The sequence below is a fragment of the Gallus gallus genome, chromosome 2, assembly GCF_016699485.2.
Source record: "Gallus gallus isolate bGalGal1 chromosome 2, bGalGal1.mat.broiler.GRCg7b, whole genome shotgun sequence".
NCBI lineage: Eukaryota > Metazoa > Chordata > Aves > Galliformes > Phasianidae > Gallus > Gallus gallus.
In genome coordinates this window covers 128612537-128633215 of record NC_052533.1, presented here as the reverse complement: position 1 = coordinate 128633215, position 20679 = coordinate 128612537, and the positions used below count along the sequence as shown (strand labels likewise).

The window sequence follows — 20679 nt, the reverse complement described above, 5'->3', positions numbered from 1 at the left end:
TTGAATAAGCAGTCATGAAGAAATCATTGAAAACAGGGCTGTCAGAAAGGCCTGCCAAGTTTCTGTGTAGATTCTCTTCAGTCCAGACGCTCTAAATAACTGGGAAATAGAGTTGATTTCCTACAACCCAGTACTGAGCAATTCCGCACTTATACTGATGCTCCCTCCCAGGCTTTGTATCAGTGTACATCCAGCAGAGGCTTCCCTAATGAAGTATGTTTATTTCCTAATGAGAAATCTGTCACAAGAACTGATTTCTGCTGTGACTGGCTGAAAGCCTATTAAATGGTGCAATAATGGCCTTTAAATTACCGCATGCGTTGAGACAGACCTGCTAATAGGGTGGATTTTGTGTGAATTGAAATGGCCCTTTTTAGCAGGTTTGCGTTGCGCCTGTGTCCCCGTCGGTCTGGAGTGGTGGGTTGCAGGGGGTGTCCTGAGAGCTCCATTGAAAAGTACTGCATGAAAACGATGTGATGTGGGCAGCAGGAGGGGGCAGCCAGCCCTGCCTAACCTCTCCATTTGCACAGAGCAGGGGGTGAGTGCCTCTCCCTGATGGCCATCCCTTTCAATGCTTTAAATAGCTCTCCTTGACACAAGGCAATGAAAATGGCTCACTGACAAGTTTCTCCCAGCCCCGTGGCTATGAGGTCTGTTCTCTAAAGAAAAATAGATGTGGAGACCATTTGGCTTGAAACCCCTTAAGCAAGTGGATAAAATTAATCAGCTGTCTTTTAACTCTGATTCATTTTTCCTTTAATTCAATTTACCAAAATGTGTGGGCAGAGCCTGAGCCTCTGGGCATATTAACATTAATAAAACACAATTAAGCAAATGTTATTATGTTGCCAGCAACAAAAAGAATGCCCCTGAGTGTACAACTTCCCCTTGCTGTAATAAATATGCAGACATGAGAACTGTGCCTTGCAACCCGTTGCTTAAACAGCTTTAAAAAACCAAAATACCCACTTTGGTGAATACAAAGAAGCCATCGGGAGTAGACCAAAAGTGAACGCACCGAGGCCTTTTGCTGGAAGAGAAGGCATGAGAGGAGCAGGTAGGAAAGTTTTGCTTATTTATTCTAATGCAGAGGTCTCAGCTGGACAGGTTAATTGTAGATGATGATGCTCAGACCTTTGAGAATGATTGCATTTTCTCGTTGCTTTCACAGTGCGCCACAGTCAAAACTCCACCCTCAGCAAAAAGAACAGAGGAACAAAAGCAGCGAGGTGAGAAGTCAGTGACACTAATAAGCAAAGTGGAAATCTGTTGAAAAATAAAAATTTTAGGGAACTTTTAATGTGTGAAAGCGGACTACCCGAAACAGCTAAAAATATACGTACTCCTGTACCCCTTATAACTACAGCTGTGCAAGGGTCCTGATAAATTAAGATACGTACAAGAAAGTTGATTTCTAATGTAACAAGACTTTGCAGCCACAGAATAGTGATGCACACATTGCTTAGGAGCTAGAAGGAACCTGATTTACCAAGCTGTACTCTAAATTCCACTTGTAATTATGCCAAAAATAGGAGTGTACATAATGATAGTGTCTTCAAAGTATTGAATTAACCATTGTCAGGTAATTGTTGAAAATACCAATAAAATGCATAAATCAGGCCAACAGCATTAAAGTTGCTCCTTTGGCATTTGATCATAAATTTGAAAGTGCTTATTTGAGCAGACTGCATTTCTTAGCTTGTGTAGCGGAGGGAGTATTTTCCCTGTGTTCTGACCCCAGGTACTGAGGTTATGTTATTTATTCTTCTCTTGGACTCTTCTCCTCATTGCTCGCAGCTCTGCCAAGTTAGGATAAATGTTCATGCTGATGCTCTGTATGAATCTTTGCATCGTTTCATCAGAAAAGAAGCAATTCTTTATTTCTGAGAATGGCCCAGAGACTTTTTTTTCACCAGGATCCAATTCCTAGAGGCATTTAATTGTGATTCTTTTATGATGTAGTCCTTTGGGAGAAAGAAGAGAAAAACAGAAGTTTGAAAGACAGATGCCCCGATTAACATGGGGCGTGCTGTGGGTCTTTGCCCTGTTCTGAGTGTCATGTGTGTGACTATTCAGCCTCTTCCTGGATTGCATTCCAGCCAAGCTCATGGACATCTCCTGCATTTGAGGCAATCGAAGCCAAAGCTGCTGCTTTGCCCTTCACCATGTTCCTGCTGCCTCCAGCAGAGCCCTGCAGAGCTGGGTCATTTGGATCTGCCCCTCCTGGGAAAGTGGTGGGTGCAGCCCCAGCTCTGTCACTGCTGCCTTGCACTGGGAGAGTGCATTTGTGGAGTGTGGAAGCCAATACGGATCGTAAAGAGATGGAGGAGTAATCCAAAGGAGGCAGGAAGCAATCCAGGTACAGAAATACGACCCCTGTAAGGAAAGCCTGAGAATAATTATGGCTATATGCTCAAAAGACGACTGAAGGAACATGTGATAGCCATTTTTAAGCACAGCAACATAGTGACTGTTCATTATGCCTGTTCAGGTGCAGCAAGGATTGGAACAAGGCAGGTTGAGGTCAGAGATTTCCCACTGGCTTCCAGCTGCCAGGAGAGCCACACTACCGAGCGGAGTGCCAAGGGAGAGGCTCCAAAGTTTGCTTATGGAGGTTTGGGGAGGTTGGTAAGTAAAGCACTGTCAGTCAGGAATGGTTTGTATGAAATTTCTCCTGCCTTGGTGCTTTGGGGTGGACTAACAGACATATTGAGTCCATTCCAGCCCTGTTTGCTGAGATTTCCACACTGTATAAACTCAAGTGTAGGTCTGACCTAGCTGGAATGTTTTTGCCATTAAGTGAAACAAAAGGCTTACAGATGTGAACGGCAAATTACATACTGCAAATTAAAGCTTTAAGTAATTAAGCATGGCCTTTTCACATTGTATTTTTACTTTATAAATGTTATTTTAGTTCATTGCATATAAATAACAAGTTGAGAATTGCTGTTCTTAATTGAAACCATCTCTACTTTTCTATGACAAGAGATTACCATTTTTAACAGACTCTGTGATCCACTGAGGCTTATCGTAGGATTTTTTTGCACTGTTGCTAGGCAGCTTCATGCATGCCAGCAGACAGACACTGCTGGGTATGTCACGGCTAATTAGGAAAAAATCTCTGTACTTTTGAGTGTACTGCAGCTCAAGTTTCTCAAGCTTGCTGCTCTGGATAAAGACAAATTAATTGGTATGAGGACTGACGAAGCACCATCATGGCAGCTGTGCTGTGCTCTAATATTTTTTGTTTACAGTCCCCTGGATCCACCGGGTGAATGAAGTGGTAAATATCTAAACCTCATTTGTTTGTGTTTGTGGGAAGGGAGCACTGAATGGAGCTGTGCTAACACTGGCTTTGTCCTGGAGGTTTCAAAGAACTGAGCATCACATTCAGATACACGATCTGCTCAATTAATGCAGGCAGAATATTTTGCAAGGAAAAATCAGGAATTTTTGGAGGGGTGTGAGTAGTTTTCTTCCTACCAAGCAGATAGATAGTGAAAAAACCTCTTAAATGTTATTGTCAGTTCTGCCCTGACTGTTTTTCAGCCAATGCATGGGGTATAAATGCCTCTGCAGAAGAGATGTCATAGAAAGGTGCACAACTGCACGGGAGCAATGTCAGGAGGCAGCTGCATCCACAGCCCATGGGTCTCGCACTGGGACAACGCTGCTGGCTGCCAAACTTAAAACATGAGGTGGCTTTTTTTCTGGCTATTTACAGCAGCTATCAGTGCATACGGTTAAAGAATATTAGGGAAGAGTCCTTGCTGGAGTTAAACGTGCCCAGCATCAGCTATGATTGCTTTGACCGCTGTTTACTCTGAAGAGAGAGAGCTAGAAACTTGTCATTTCTGTGAAGGGGAATGTAGGCTGTAGGGTAAATCCTCATTAAATCTCTTGGGAAGTTATGATTTGAAAACATAGTGAATGGCAGATTGGAGTACAGGGATTATAGGAGCTGAAGGCACCTGATAGAGATTTAACAGGGAGTAGATTTAACTTGTGCTTGGTTTTCCTTTTCCTTCAGATGGATTGCTTTTAATCTGAATGCAGTTCAGAGAAACAAACACCCTGAAAGAAGCTTTAAATTGCTTCTGTAGTCAGAGAAGAACTAGGTTTGTAGAAACTTCTGAACCCTTCAGAGATGTCTTTTGAATAACAAAGGTGAAGCTGTCTTACAGGCAAGCTCAAAACTGATAACAGAAACAGCTCCTGCCTTCTCTTCTTTTTCAAAACCTCATTTCACCATTTTGTTTTATTTTTCCTACCCTTTCTTGCCTGAATATACTATATTTCTGTTACTTGTTCATGTAAAACACAGTTCTGATGGAGACAGTGGGGCTTTTCACATACCAGTCTGTCTTTGAACCTGGGGTGGACATCTGCATTGGCTGCTTTTCTTTCCTTGACACTGCTGCAGGGAATGGAATGGAATGAGAAAGGGAAAGGGAAATGGAGGAGAGGAGAGGAGAGGAGAGGAGAGGAGAGGAGAGGAGAGGAGAGGAGAGGAGAGGAGAGGAGAGGAGAGGAGAGGAGAGGAGAGGAGAGGAGAGGAGAGGAGAGGAGAGGAGAGGAGAGGAGAGGAGAGGAGAGGGGAGGGGAGGGGAGGGGAGGGGAGGGGAGGGGAGGGGAGGGGAGGGGAGGGGAGGGGAGGGAAGGGAAGGGAAGGGAAGGGAAGGGAAGGGAAGGGAAGGGAAGGGAAGAGAAGAGAAGAGAAGAGAAGAGAAGAGAAGAGAAGAGAAGAGAAGAGAAGAGAAGAGAAGAGAAGAGAAGAGAAGAGAAGAGAAGAGAAGAGAAGAGAAGAGAAGAGAAGAGAAGAGAAGAGAAGAGAAGAGAAGAGAAGAGAAGAGAAGAGAAGAGAAGAGAAGAGAAGAGAAGAGAAGAGAAGAGAAGAGAAGAGAAGAGAAGAGAAGAGAAGAGAAGAGAAGAGAATTATTGCTTGATCAGCAGTGTCTGGGAGGAATGATATGTGTTAGAGCCAGAAATCCTCCCCACTCACTCCAGTACTGCTCTAGGAATACCAACACTTGTGCATCCCAAGGTGGAGAAATCTACACCAAAAGCCCAATGAGTAACTTAGAAATGATTGAATTTTGAGCAGCATAATCGTATTTTCCAGATGCTGCAGGCAATATGACCTTCAGGATTTGCCATAAAATGCCCAGAGTGGCTGCAGCCCCCTCTGCTTGCAGATGGTGGGAGCCGTGTGTGAGCTGGGATGGAGCTCATTTGGAATGTGGACTGTGTTAGAGAGAAACTTGGGCTGTTTCTGTGCCACACAGTGCCTCAAGAAACAACCATGGTGGGTGAAGGAAGGACAGATGGAATAGAAAAGTATAGTGGGAAGGATCTGTGCTGGCTCAGGATTGTGTATGTGTTGGATTGCGTGTGAGCATAGACAGCTCCTGTTGCCATGTAGAGGAGGTACTTACAGTCCCTATTTTTAACACCTGTGGAAAAGGTGTTAGTATGATGGCATGTTCCGTCTTCTGTGTTCCTACATATGTACCTCATCGACTTCCACAAACATAGACAACCTGTTTAGTATTTATATCATATATTCCTTTAAATTCTGCTTCAAATGGCATCTCTGTGGCTTTTTGGTATTTCTCCTCCCCTCCTCAAATATTTCTTGCTCCCCTTGTTGTTCCAAAGGAAAAAAAAAATGCAAAACAGTCCTGTTTGATGCTGGAGTAATTGATTCTGAATTCCTTCAAAACTGCTTTCCCAGCCATGTGGCTGAGACCTTGGGGCTGGAGAATGCTTCCTTCCCATTCAGCCTCTGAGGCACTGAGGAGTTCTCATGGAGAAGCCTTTTGAAATAAATGTGTAAATCTTTCTGGTATTCAAGTACTGAAGAAAGAGCTCTGAAGTTCATTTCAGTGCAGTCCCTGAACTTCTAAACCTCCCAGCAGTGCTCTTTCCATCCTCTTAGCTCAGGGAGCCGAAAGGTTCCAACCACAGCAGTGCTCTGCTCTGCTCTCCCTCCTCCATGCTGCACTAGGCAAAGGCATAGCTACTCCTAAAAACACTTCCGAGAGACCTAGGTAGGACAGACTAGGAAAAACGTGATTTTGCCCAATTCTGTTAGTGGAGCGAGTCCAGAGAAGCTGTGGATGTCCCATCCTTGGAAGTGTTCAAGACCAGGTGTGGTGTGGCCCTGGGCAGCCTGAGCTGGTGCCTGTTTCAGTGGGAGGCAGCCCTGCCCATGGCAGAGGTGTTGGAACTGCATGGTCTTTGAGGTCCCTTCCAACCTAAGCCATCCTGTGATTCTATGATTCCGTGGGTCCAGCACGGCAACCCTCCTACTGAAGAAGTTTTTGTTGTCCTTAAAATCTCAGTATGAGGCTAAAGGCAACCCGATTAAGTTAGGACATAATTCAATGACAAGAGGAGACCTGTCCAATATCAGAGATTGGCAATTCTCAGGACATTTATTTACCTTGTTAACATGAAAGTCTGCTGTAGCTTTCACTGTGGAGTGAAGGATGTGTTTAATTACTTCCTGATTATCTGTGCAAAAAGCACTTAGATTTTCTTAAAACTGTGAGAAAGCAAGCAAACAAACAACTGTTGTTTTATATCTCTCTGTTACAATAAATTCATCATTTGGATTTCATTTTGATCACAGGAGAGATTTGCCAAAGTGGAGTTGGACAAAGTGGTCTTGAGGTCTTTTCCAACCTTAATGATCCTGTGAGTCTCTGAGCACCTTCCATTTTACATCCTTGCCTGGGACTCACAGCTGGCCAGGCTGGTGCTTCCCCAAGCCATCACTGTGTCTCACTGCCCTGTTTCTGGTGGTTGTAGAAGTGCAGGGGTTATAAAATAACCCCCAGACTCGTCAGGCAGGTTTCCATGTGTCAGTGGTACACCCTTGAGCTTGCTCTTCATTGGCTTCTCAAGCAACAGTGTGACAAATATATGCCCATCAGACACTCATATGTGGTTGATGTAAGCAAACTTCTAAAAAACAGTCCGTGATATTCCTTTGCAATGGCATGTTCAGGATCAAACTTCAGAGCTCAATTTTCTATAATTACTCAGGTTTGTGGAGCTGTCATCACCATGTCAAGACAGCTAAGAAATTAGAGTGTGGCTTTTTAATCCTACAAAGAAAAAAAAAAAAAAGTCTTTTAAGAAAAATATCGCCTTTCATATTGCAAATGAAACAGTGTGGCCATTGTGGAATGGACTGGCAGTTCTTTTGATGGCTTAATTTATACTCAGTTAACTACTGTTGAGAATGAACATGCAGAATGAACATCCAGATTCTGTGCAAATTAAATACATTTCACTGTCTTATTTCCACCTTTCTTAATTTGCGGTTGGGGTGTATTAATTACAGCTTTGAGCACTGTGACTGGTGAAACAGAAGCCTGCACATTTTGTGCATTAAAACATCACTGTAAAACTTTGCTGGCTGTTGTCTCGTCATAAAATGGGAGCCAGTTCCTCTTATGTACTTACCTATATTTGCACCAGGTGATAGCACCCGTAGGAAGGTGAATGATAGAGATAATAACTCTCCACTGAACTGACATGTGTGTTTTTAACTTTTAAAAAGTGCTTTTGCCACATCATTAAACACTTTGAACAGGATCTTTTTTTTTTCTTCTCGTTTTCTTCTTCTTCTTTTTTTTTTTTTTTTTTTTTTTTTTTGTATTTTATGAGTAGGATTGTATAATACAGGAAAATAGCTTGATCCACATTGAAACTGTTCAGCTTGTTGAACTAGATCAAATGGAGAAAGAAAACAGCACTCCAAGTACCAGGGGTCTGAACTGAAATGTGGTATGCCAACTCTACCCTGTTGTCAGTGGTCCTTAGCTGATGGCACCTCCTGTGGCAGCCTGTGCCAGTGCCTTACTACCCCCTGAGTGAAGGAATTTCCTAACATCTCACATAAATTTCCCTTATTTTAGTTTAAAGCCACCCCACCTTGTATTATCACCATCAAACCATGTAAAAAGTCACTTCTCTTCCTGCATAGAAGCTCCCTTCACGTACTGGATGGACCTTTGCATCTGCTGGTCCTGCCTTCAAGGCAGCTCTGCTTTGCCCACTGCTTATAGACAGAACTTTAAGACACAGCCAGGACTAATTGTCTTCAGGAAAAGATGTGTAGTGGGAGAACAGGATGCAGAAATGGTTGCAGTACTGATGGTGTGTGTCTGCTGGTGCAAACTGCAGTGATGCTACTGTGCTGCTTAAATACCCAAGGAGGATGTAGCTATGATCCCCAACTTTGAGTTCACTAGTACCATAGACAAGAGCTCTGATATCACTCATAGAAGCCAAGCTGCTTAAGATAAAGTAATTAAAGTGAGGAAACGAGAGAGCTTAAAGTAACATGTCAGTACATGGAGATGTACTAAGAAAGCACCTTATTAAGGGAGTGCTTTTTGTAATGTAAGCAAAGTATTTTTCAAGTCCAAATGTATGCTTGCAAATGTACCCATAGGAGTTAGTAACACTGACAGTGAATGCTCCCACTTCTTTACTTTGATCAGAGAAGAAATCTAAAAAGTCATTTGCAGGTACACAGAAGCACATACTTTGCAGCTGTGTGGGGCATCTTGTCTAATTGTATTTCCATCGGGAGCATGTGCATCTGTATTTTCATGACCTGGACAGGCGTAATAGCCACGAGAATTGCCTGCTGCCCAAGGTGTCTCAGCCCCTGTGCTCCTGCATGGCCTCTGCAGGTTGGTGGCAGTGGTCTTCCAGCCTTAACCTTGAGTCCTAACTGCCAGAGGACTTGAAGTCACCTGTCAGAAATGCTGTGGCATGTGCTGTTATTTGCTGTTAATCATAGAATCAAAATGGCCTGGGTTGAAAAGGACCACAATGATCATTGAGTATCAACCCCCCTGCTATGTGCAGCATCGCCAACCACCAGACCAGGCTGCCCAGAGCCACATCCAGCCTGGCCTTGAATGCCTCCAGGGATGGGGCATCCACAACCTCCTTGGGCAACCTGTTCCAGTGTGTCACCAACCCTCTGGGTGAAAAACTTCTTCCTAATATCCAACCTAAACCTCCCCTGTCTCAGTTTAAAAGCATTCCTTCTCATCCTATCACTATCCACCCTCATAACCAGTTGTTCCCTCTCCTGTTTATACGCTCCCTTCAAGTACTGGAAGGACACAATGAGGTCTCCTCGGAGTGTTCTCTTCTCAAAGCTAAACAAGCCCAGTTCCCTCAAGCCTTCCTCACAGGAGAGGTGCTCCAGCCCTCTGACAATCTTAGTGGCCCTCCTCTGAACCCGCTCCAAGAGCTCCACGTCCTTCCTGTACTGGGGGCCCCAGGCCTGGATGCAGTACTCCAGATGGGGCCTCACAAGAGCTGAGTAGAGGGGCACAATCACCTCCCTCTCCCTGCTGGCCACCCCTTTTTTAATGCAGCCCAGAACACAGTTGGCCTTCCAGGCTGCAAGTGCACACTGCTGCCTCATGTCCAGCTTCTCGTCTACCAGGACCCCCAAGTCCTTCTCCACAGGGCTGTTCTCAAGGAGATCTTCCCCCAGTTTGTATACATACCTGGGATTGCCCTGACCCACGTGCAGCACCTCGCACTTGGCCTTGTTGAACCTGTTTGCCTTGAAGTATCCCCAAACACTTTGCCAAACCACACACAGGAAATATTTTAATTACCCACTCATCCCAGCTGGAAGATTGCTTCACTCTTCCTACAGACAGTCTCTTTCTCATGGACCTTATTAGCAGATGCCATTAAACAGAAATTGGTGCAGATATCTCAAATGGTCTTTACCCAGGACCTCCTGTCCTGGGTGTCCTGGGCTGTGTCTGGTCCAAGCAATGTGATGCTCCTGGGCCGAAGTTCCCCGTGCAGTTTCTATGGATTGCTGCATCCCTTCTGTCTCACTAAGATCTGTCACTGAGCGAGGGAGATGTGGCAGTTTCTTGATGTTCACTGGCAGCATGAGCATGGTGGGAGGAAGACAGATTTCTTATCTAATAAGGATAATATTGTATACAAATTTATAAGAATTTAGCAGATTACAGTGTGCTAAGTTAAAAAAAAAAATCACGCACGATCCTTAGCTTCCTATAAAAAAAGGGCAATAGGAAATATGCTAAGATGACAGGTACTTTTTCAGCAAGTAAATAAACTGATTGAAATGGGTCAGTTATGCAAGGAAGGAATTAGCCTCTGGAAGCACATTTCTTCTAATTGTGAGTTGTGTAATGATACGTAATGAGTGCATCTTTTCAGAAGACACACGGGACTAAGACTTGCTCCAGGTTTGTATGTTTTTATAAAAGGACACCCTCCAGGGATGAGATTCCTTCCCTCCATGCTATTTCTTCCTAAAGGATGTTTGTATCTACCACCTTTCCTGTGATTTCTTTCCTCTCTTTTGATTGTTATTAATGTGCTAGTGACTGGATTAAACAAATCTGAGTGAAGCAAGCTGTTGTACTGGATAGAGGAGTGTGGCTAGAGGTATCTCTAGTACTTGCTTTATACACTATTGCCATGGAGACCTGTCTGTAAGTCTTAATTTGGCTTGATTGGTGCAAGAATTTAGGATGAAGCCCCCAGACCACAGAGCTGGTGAGGGACTATGCTGGGAAGAAGCTTTGTGAGCAACAGCGGAGCCCAGACAAGTATTATCAGAGCAGACTCTACTGGGCAAAAGCATTTGGTTTGGGGCTTGGGATTTTGTGGCAGAACGTCAGAAACAGCTGAGGTTGCCACTGAGCAGTCCAGAATTCTGGGCACACAGGGAAGCATGTGGTGCCCTCCTCTCTGCTCCCTTTGGCTGCCATGGGGGCAGCATGGGGAGTTTGTCAGAGCCTCTGGAACTGGGCTCACTTCTCCAAATGCATCCCCAGGATAAACGGCCTATCAACGGAGTTCTGCTATAGCGCTGAGCTTGGCTGGGCATCTGAGAAAAGCTCGCTTGCAGAAGTAATTCAGGCTGGCTTCCATATGAGCAGTTTGCAGATTCGTGTTGATTGAAAATTGGCTGAGAAGTTGTAAACAATGTGTAGTGATTAACAGCAGGGAATCGAGACGCAAGGAATGGCCAAAGGGACTAAAGTTTCATCTTCCTCTACGTCGTTCATCGTAATTAAAAGCAAATATTTGAAGGATTATACAGTCACATGATATTCAGTAGGCATTGCATTCCCCTGCTTGTGGAATAATAAAAAGACTAAAAGGTGGGCCAAAAATTAAATAGGGCTCATGTCTGAAAACTAAACTGGCATCCAGGAAAAACAGTTTGAAATGATTATTCTGGAAGAGGAAATCTAGAAATGAGTCATTCACCAAACACCTCCTTACAGGGACAACAGGAGTCTGCAAACTAATGCTGACAACAATCCAACAGGGTTTTGGACTACTACACACACACACATATGTGCATATATATATCTCAAAGTGCATATACATATTTCTTGTGTGGAAACAAGTACATTTTCTCTGCAGGTCTGTGACAAGCCTTTGGTGTGCAGGTGAATGGACTCTATCTCAGCTATCAGATCTTCAGAATCGTAGAACCAGAAAGGTTGAAGAAGATATCTAAGATCATCTGGTCCAGCCATCAACCCATCCCCACCGTGTCCACTAACCCACGTCCCTCAGTGCCGCATTTACAAGTTTCTTGAACACCTCCAGGGACAGTGACTGCACCACCTATCCAGGCAGCCTGTGCCAATGCCTCACCACTCCTTCTGAGAAAAAAAGTTTCCTAATATCCAACCCGAACCTCCCCTGACACTACTTGAGGCCATTACCTCTTGTCCTATTGCTAGTTACAAAGGAAAAGAGGTCAACCCCCACCTTGCCACAGCCTCCTTTCAGGCAGTTGTAGAGAGCAATAATGGCTCCCCTGAGCCTCCCTTTTCCCAGAATGAACAATCTCAGTTCCCTCAGCTGCTCCCCATAAGACTTGTGCTCCATACCCCTCACCAGTTTTGTTGCCCTTCTCTGGATGTACTCCAGGGCCTTGATGTCTTTCTTGTAGTGAGGGGCCCAAAACTGAACACAGCACTCGAGGTGCAGCCTCATCAGTGCTGAGTACAGAGGGAATCTTCCTCGGAGGATGATGGTTAACTGAATTATTTTACTGACAGCAGCTTTGATTTGATAAAACTCTGATAAAATTAATACAGGGAAGTGCTTCATTAAAATCAGGATAAGCTCCGTGGAAAGCCAGTGCATCACACCTAGTCCACCTCTCCTGGTAGCTAACTGTGTTTCCAGGCTCTGAGCCAAGAAACCAGAGCCATCTGCATGCACTCATTCTGAGATGCTCCTGCCAGGGCTCCCATGCTCCCTGCAATCAGGTTCTCAGGTGGGTTCCTGAGGTAGCAGGGCATATATCCTGCCCTGAGGCAGGAGAGCTCACTGTTCCATGGTCTGCAGCTGTAGCAGAGAGATCTTCCTAGGCCTGGAGCTCTGCCTATAGCTGGGCGCATCTTCTGCTCTTTAGGATGGCTTCCTGAGCCCTGAGAGCCACTGAAGATCTCCTGGGACTTCCAGGGCAGAAGGTTAGGCTCTGAAACTGAACACAGCAGGATGGAATTCCAACGCCTGGTGCAGCTCCTCTGTTCAGGCTGTTGTAACACTGCTGGACCATGGGCAGCTGCTTTCTGTCCTGGCTGGCTCCCCGAGACATTGTGAGGGCTTTTCAGAATTCTCATTTTGAAGGAAATGTGGATATCTTTAGCCCTAATTAATAAACATTGACCTTTTATGAACTGGCAAAGACATCACATATATGAGCTCCCAGAAGAACTTCCTTTTGGCTTTGGACTCATCATGTGGGTGGTGCTGGCAAGCCAGCAGGGGATTTTTGTTATGAGGGTGGTCAGGTGCTGGCACAGCCTCGCCGAGAGGCTGCGGGGTGTCCAACCGTGGGGACACCCATCTGAACATGGCTCTGGCTGAGCCTGCTCTGGGGAGGATGGAGTTAGGACACGTCTGTCTGGATGTGCCTGCCAGCAGCAGTGATTCTGGGGGTCAGCACTGACAGCAAAAAAGCTGACTTCTGCAGGAAGACTAAAAGCTTCTCTTTGACCATCAGTTTTAGCTGCATGCTCATGGGCAGGAAGCATTGTCTTTTGGATGAGTAGCTTTCCCCAGCTGACGAGAACACAGCCTGGAGCACAGCAAGAAAAGCAGCATACTAAGCAATGAGGGCTGCAGCAGAAATAGGCTGCCAGTGGGACTGGCTGTGTTTTATGGCCATCCAGACCATGTGGCTGCAGGGAAACCGTGATATCCATCGTGCAACTTGGAGTGAATCTATCTGAAGAATGACTTGCAAAAAGTCAGAATTTGAGTGGAAAGTAAAGGGTAAAAATGGCAGAAATCCCAAAGCTCATTCTCAGCACTTGCTGCTGGGAGTGGGTAGAAGCCTGTCCTCTGGGCACATTAGAGAGTGATTTCAGTTCCTGCATTCTCTCCAGACAGCTGGTACTGGGCTTGTGACTTGATGTGCCAGCACATACTTTGTGCCCTTGTTTTCTGCCTCTCTTTTTCTTCCTCCTCTCCAGTGTGAAACCCATCTCCAGCTTTCCTTGTCATTGCAACGAATGGAAGTCTGCGGCTGTGTGCAAATACTGTCTCTGCAGCAGTACAAGGAAGGATGCGAGGTGCCAGGACTCATCCCACCACTGAGAGGAGGATTCGGTTTCTGGCTGCGGTTGGTAAAAGACAGATGTACAATACACAAAGCAAGAGATGACATTCAGAATGTGTGTCACCGTTTGCACTGGGCAGGTTGGTGTAACTGTTTGCATGTCCGCCTTGCAGTGCAGTCCTGTTGGTGAGTGCAGGAGTCATTTCCAGCTCTCATTCTCATTCTCAGCCCTCTCATCTCTCATTCTCCTGCTTCCAGTTGCTGAACCCATCCCCAGCCCGTGACTGTCAGCACCAGCCTTGGTGCTTCCATGTCTCTCCTGAATCCACAGTGTGGAAAAACCAGGCTACAAACATGTTGAGAAGACAGATGGATTTCAGCGAGGCTCAGGGGGCTGCAGAGAGGGTCTGGGTACAGGAAATTGGCAAAGTAGATGAGGAGATGGGAGGAATTTGTGAAGGTAAGGAAGCAGGAGTGGAGGAGGAAGGGTGGGGGAACAGGCTGGTGCAGCAACGGAGAGGTGCAGCTTAGTCTGAGAGCCAGGAAGGGAGGGCAGGAAAGCTCACATGGGCTTTGCTGTTGAGGCAAGGACGAGGGATGGGATGGGCATCTTAATGCTTTGGGAATGGAAATGGAAGACTTCTTAAGTCTCAAATGATATCCAGTGGGTGTTTCCTGAGCCAGGAGATGTCCCACCTTGGCCACCACTAGGAAAAAGAGCAGACAGAGATGGCAACTCTCTTTCTTCTTCTCTAAGTACTATGATTGTCAACAGCACAAAGGGAGTTTTTGAGGAAGAGATAGCTAACCAGTGAGAAGCATTGGCTAAATGGTTACTTAAGAAGATTCATTTTTCAAAGCCTGTGGTACTCATGCACTGGAACTAACAGTTTCCAGGTCCAATCTCCTGCTGGCGGGAGGACGCTGAGAAGTGCAGCTGACAGATGGGTGTGCTTGCAGCCAATCTCCCTGCGGTGCCCTGGCAATGTACGGTGCAGCGCAGTGGAAAAGCACCGTTCATGGAACAGACTGGAAACGAGAGCACTGACAGTGAGCTGTACTTGGACCAGCTCAGCCAAGCTGTATTTCTGCACTGCTTATAAAACCAGAATTCAATTTATACGTGGAGTTCCAGAGTATCATCAGGTAGAAAATAACAACATGGTCCTAAATCCTCTTCCCTCCTCTTCACGCAGTCATAGGGGAGGATGCTGCATTACCCCTCGATGCTATGGGTGAATTTCCTTAAGTTTTGTAAGCTGCCATTTGCATCCTTTCTTTCCCCTTTTCTATCACCACAGCTTATGACATGTTAACGTTGGTGACATTGTTCCCAGGTCCATGGGATGCCAGTGGGCATGTCCATCTTGCCTGGCGCTGCTGCAGTGAAGGACTGCAAACCCACATGTGCATTCACGTCTGTAATGGTTCAGAGACTCCAGAAGATCATATTAAATTAAATTAAGGAGAGTAAAATGTGTATCAGGGGCAATATGAGGTGATGCTTCATTTCCAGTGTCCCAACTTGTTAAAATAAAAAGCATTCATTCCAGTTGAATATTTATCACTAAATTTGAAGCAAAAGTAAAAATGCCCTTTGGTTTCTCTGCAAGAAAAGTAAAGCCTCATTGAAATCTCACCACGGAGGAATATTTTTAACATACAGAAAGTTTCCTGTTTTTAAAGGCAGTAATGCAAATTTGAAGTAAGACAATGTAAATTATAGAGTGACTTCAATGAGCTATTTTGTGACCTTGCGATCTTTAGAGCTATTGAAGGGAGTCAACCGTGCTTCTGGTGGGTGGCTGCGCATGGAACCGAAGGGAAATATGTTGTGGGGGTGAGGGTGCCTGGCTGCTGTGATGCATAAGTGACGATTTAGGGTTAGTGAGGATGTCTGTGTTGCCTTAGTGATGGCTTCCTGGGATTTTTTTGGTGGCGTTCACAAGAACTCGAACTGGGGCTTTGTTTTGCAAATCCAATGGTGGGGCGTGGGCAAATCACCCATATTTCCCTCTGCTGACTGACTGCCTCTGGTTGCTTCATCTGAATCCTGCTCAGTTTAGCTCATAAAAACCTCTGTTTATTGAAGTCTCCAGAACTGAGTACTGTAGCTTTTCTGGATGGGAATGGGATGAGGCAATACACAAACCCAAGAATCCTTGTGTTTATTTTGTATTTAAGAACTCGTCCAAGCCAGCAGCCAGCATCTGCCACTGCTTCTGTCTGCATGAGCAGCGGTTACCTTCAGCATGGACTCGCTGGCTCCTTCAGGCAGTATGCTGGTAATGGAAAGAAGCCTCAAACTGTTGTGTCCTGAGACAGCAGCCATCCCTGCTGCCTTCTCCAATGGGTCTGATGCCATGAGTGTGGGTGGCAGGCAGGTCCCCAGGAGCAGCCCCAGTGCCTGTGGATCATTGCAGCACAGCTAGCCTGGCCTGAAAGGCATCCATCCAGCTCTTCAGCTATTATTAACAAAGGAACATTTTTCAAAAAGACTTACAGTGTTTGTTTTAAGCTTTCAATTGACTGCTGTTTATATGATTATGTATGAATGAAGGAAGAAAAAGCTTAAAAAATGCCCCAGGTTCACCCACCATAGCATGGAAATACACCTCAACTGTTTACAAGTGCTCCTTGTTTTGTGTTCGGAGGCCGGATCTCTGACTTCCTTTTGGACTATTCTCCACTGGAAATGAGGACTCTCTGCCAAAATAGTCCACCTTTTCCTGCAAGATTTGGTATTAATAGTTCTGACAGAACATCTTGTTCCTATGCAGTACAGGAGTCTGTCTCGCAGTAGGTTCTGAATAGGGGTCCGGTGCAGCAGCAGAGCTGTTTTATTTTGAGATGAAATGTCTACTGCTTAAATGGAAGAAGCCGGAGTTTATGCTGCTCATAACCCACAACGTATCTCCAGAACTGGGAGGAAAGCACCAGTTTTAATGGTGCAGCAGATTGCTGTGCTCAGTTTCATTTAAAGAAAGGAGTGATTTTTATTAAAGCACAGTATGGCTTGCAGTGTGTTAGAAACACAGCATTCCAGTGCCCAGAGAGGGCTTCTCCCCTCCCCCTCCCCATGACACCAGAACTGTGCCCCCACACACCCCAGCCTGCCCTGAGCTCAGTGCTCCTGTATGCCTTGGCCGAAGCACCATTGGGCTCAGATGCTCTTGACCTAGCACACATAATAGGGCAATCCCAGACTTAGCTGAGGGCTGCTTTGGAAAAGCTTGTGACATCTCTTAATTTATTCTTTCTTGGTTTTCATTGTTTGATTTCAGTTGTTTTTCACTCGCAGTCACTGTGGCCATGACAGGGGATGAATGATCTTTGATAAGGGTTATTTGTTTCTTGTGGTAGGCAAAGAAATGCCATTTGTATTCTTGTGAGACTTTTCCCATCAGAGCTCAGTAATTGTTGCTGCAGACTGCAGTGCAGTGAGTGCCATGGCATTGTGTGCACCGGGACGCTGAGCGGCTCCTGCGTGTTTTAAGGCTATTTTCCTTAGCACTATATATCTGTGCTTCCTCGGTGGTTGCACACAATTGTTGCTATATATTATTTTATTTTTATAGCAACTAAACAATAACGTCATTTGTTCTCCTTGGCAAAGTTTTCTCTGCCTGTACATGAGATGTGCGTATCAGAAATATATTCTTTTTCCCCTTCTGCATTCAGAGCACAGCTCAGTATCGGGCTCGTTTAGGGAGTTCAGAGAACTGAGAAAATCCTGTAATCTCCTTTTTTTTTTTTTTTTCCCATAACAACTTAATTTCCCCTAAATTAATGGAATGCCTCAAACACTCGATTTGGGCAGGCTTCAAACAGCTGCTGCTACATGCCATAGAAAACAGGCCGTGATTGTAAGCATTTGTAGACGTTTGTGATTTTTGTCCCCGTTTTCTTCTCAAGACATACTCCTTGCCTCCGTGCCATTACCATGGTGGGGCTGTGCTGCTGCTCCACAAGCCTAACTGAGTTCCCACGTCAAACAGAAACTTACTTTGTACCCATTGACTGAGCAATGTCGGGAAGGAGAAACTTGGGAGAGTTAGAGCTGAGACCATAAAATTTGCTTTAACAACGACAAAGACCTAATCCTCTTTTCCTATCTCAAAGTTTTACTTATAGAGAAGCTTTTGTAAAGAAAACAACCCAATAATTACAGCCAGCATCCAGTGCTGCTGGAGAGGGAATGTGAGGGAAATAACGAAACGAGGGCAGGAAGGGGTGCTCTGTGCTGCTGGTAGCTCTCAGATTGCTTTGCTGATTCTGACCTTGTTTCTCGAGAGGACGACAACTCAGGATGAAAGCAGACAAAGCAGAGAGGGGGGCAAAGGGAAAATAAGAGGATGCAGGCTCTGTCTGTGCCGTTGGCAGCTCAGTTATGACAGCTGCAGCAGCGTCATGGAAACGACAGCATTTCAGCACCATGCCCACGGTCCCATGCTTCACCTGGCTGCATTCCCCAGCTCCTGCCTGTCTCCAGGCTTGCCTGCTGATTGGAAGAAATGCAGGTGGCTGCATGAAGGACAGATTTGTCTCATCACAATAAGCAATAGAAGCATTTTTCTCCATGCTGTAAATGAGAAGATGCAGAGCAGGGGGAAACCTGCTGCTGGCAGTTTGTGATCGGGAGAAGGGAAGCCCTTGTATGGGTGCTTTCATAGAATCATAGCATCACAGAATCAGAGAATCACAGAATCATTCTGGTTGGAAAAGACCTCTAAGATCATTTAGTCTGGCCATCAAACCCTCCCCACCATGCTCACTAACCCACATCCCTCAGTGCCACATCTCCACATTTCTCCAACACCTCCAGGGATGGTGACTCCACCACCTCCCTGGGCAGCCTGTGCCAATGCCCCACCACTTCTTCTGAGAAAAAAAAATTCTCAATACCTGATGTGAGCCTTCCCTGGCACAACTTAAGACCATTACGTCCCATCCTATAGCTGTTACACAGGCAAAGATGTCAACCCCCACCTTGCCACAACCTCCTTTCAGGCAGTTAGAGAGAGCAGTAAGGGCTCCCCTGAGCCTCCTCTTTTCCAGACTGAAAAATCTCAGTTCCCTCAGCTGCTCCCCATAAGACCTGTGCTCCAGACCCTCACAGCTTCACTGCCCTTCTCTGGATGTGCTCCAGGGCCTCGATGTCTTTCTTGTAGTGAGGGGCCCAAAACTGAACACAGTACTCAAGGTGCGGCCTCAGCAGTGCTGAGTACAGAGGGATGATCACCTCCCTGCTCCTGCTGGCTGCGCTATTTCTGGTACAAGCCAGGACGCCACTGGCCTTCTTGAGCATCTGGGTACACTGCTGGCTCGTGTTCAGACAGCTGTTGACTAATACCTCCAAATCCTTTTCCTCTGTGCAGCTTTCTGGCACTCTGCCAAGCAATGCATGGGTTTGTTGTGACCAAAGTGCAGGATTGAGCACTTGGTCTTTTTGAACCTCATCCTGTTGGTCTCAGCCCAGTGATCCAGCCTGTCTAGATCCCTCTGGAGCGCCTTCCTACCTCCAGTCAAACCAGCACTCCTCCCCAACTTGGTGTCATTTGCAAACTCACTGAGGGTGCACTCAATGCCCTCATTCAGGTAATCAATAAAGATATTAAATAGGACTGGCCCCAAAACTGACCCGAAGGAACAACCACTAGTGACCAGTCATCAGCTAGATTTAACTCCACCACCACTCTCTAGGCCCAGCCATCCAGTCACTTTTATACCCACAGAAGAGTACATCTGTCTAAGCCACAACCTGCCAGCTTCTGGAGGAGTATGCAGAGGGAGACGAAGCACACAGTGTTGGGCCACCCCTCGGGGTGCATTTGAGACCTGTGCATGTAGAAAGATGCAAGCCTGAATTATCCCCTTTTCGTACTCATGTCTGAAAAAGTAACATCTACTTTTTTTTATAGTTAGCAGCACCTAGCAGAAAAGAATGGCATTTTGTAATTTGTAGCTTTTTATAAACTAGAGCTATGTTTGCAACCCTCTGTACATTTATCTCATCATTTCTCTCTCCTCAAAGTGCTTTTGAGCAGCGCAGCATGACCAGATACTTCATACAACACTCCAGAGTGTTCTGGTTGTAAGGACAAGAGCCCATCACACTCCGATTTCACTGGGAGCCAGGCTGAGCCTGCAGAGCCAGCAGCTGGATGCAGCAGACCGATTTTACAGAATAGCTGTGGGGCTGGAAGAGGAGCACTGTCTGCAGTAGTTGTCAGAAGCACCAAAGAAGCTTTTGGTAGAGACCAGCCAGCGGCCTCACAACCACTCCCCTTCAGCTGAGCTGTATTCCCGAAGCCAGACTCCTCTTTGCTGTCTGTATCCCACGAGATGCAAATAGTTCTGCAGCATGGCTACTGGGTGATGCTGTTAACTCAGTATTTTAAATGGCATTTTTATTTCAGTTAGATGGCAAATCTAATTGGGACCTCCTCTGGTATAATAATGAAACATAAATGCCACTTATTTTTGTTCTCCATATGGAGGGGATATGCTCTGACATATGCGCGGTGCTGCTCAGGTGGGTGGGACTCCAAGGCTGTTGGCATTGCTTGGTGATAGAAAGACAGTTTTTGCTTCATCCTGAATGTCTGCAAAGGAAATGGCCTTACGGGAACAAAAACAAAGCAACCAAACAATCCTTTCAGATTTGTGTTGTCTGTGTGAAGTTTAAAAGTTCCAGCTGTTTCCAAGAGCTAGGAGACAGAGAAAACAAACAGGAGAATGTTGAAATTTCTCTTGTGCTGAAAAGGCGAGGTGGTGGTGTGCCTGAAGCACCAGGGGCCCATGTTCCCAGACATGAGCTGTGAGAGGGTCGAAAGCATGCTGAGTGAAAGATCCCATGCTAAATTCCTTGTGCTCAGTGCAGCAATTCTCACCTGCCATGTTACAAGCTGCTGCTGGGGGTCATGGAGGAGCTTGGTGGAAGTAAGGTGCCTCTCCCACCATCCATGTGTGGATGTCAGAAACCCATCTGCTTGTGATAAATGATTTTTTTTTTTTTTTTTTTTTTTTTTCAGAATGGCTTTAGACTGAGATTCTGC

General features: G+C 45.6%; 1 long non-coding RNA gene across 2 annotated transcripts; it reads left to right on the top strand.

The window, feature by feature from the left end:
- The first annotated feature begins 884 nt into the window (after window positions 1-884).
- Window positions 885-18309, top strand: LOC101751294. Of its 2 annotated transcripts, none has more exons than XR_005857878.2 (4): window positions 885-1057; window positions 1172-1229; window positions 2492-2628; window positions 11464-18309. It is a non-coding gene; the product is annotated as an uncharacterized LOC101751294 (long non-coding RNA). The 2 variants fall into 2 exon arrangements; XR_005857879.2 differs by having other exon boundaries at window positions 13536-14362.
- The last annotated feature ends 2370 nt before the right edge of the window (window positions 18310-20679 follow it).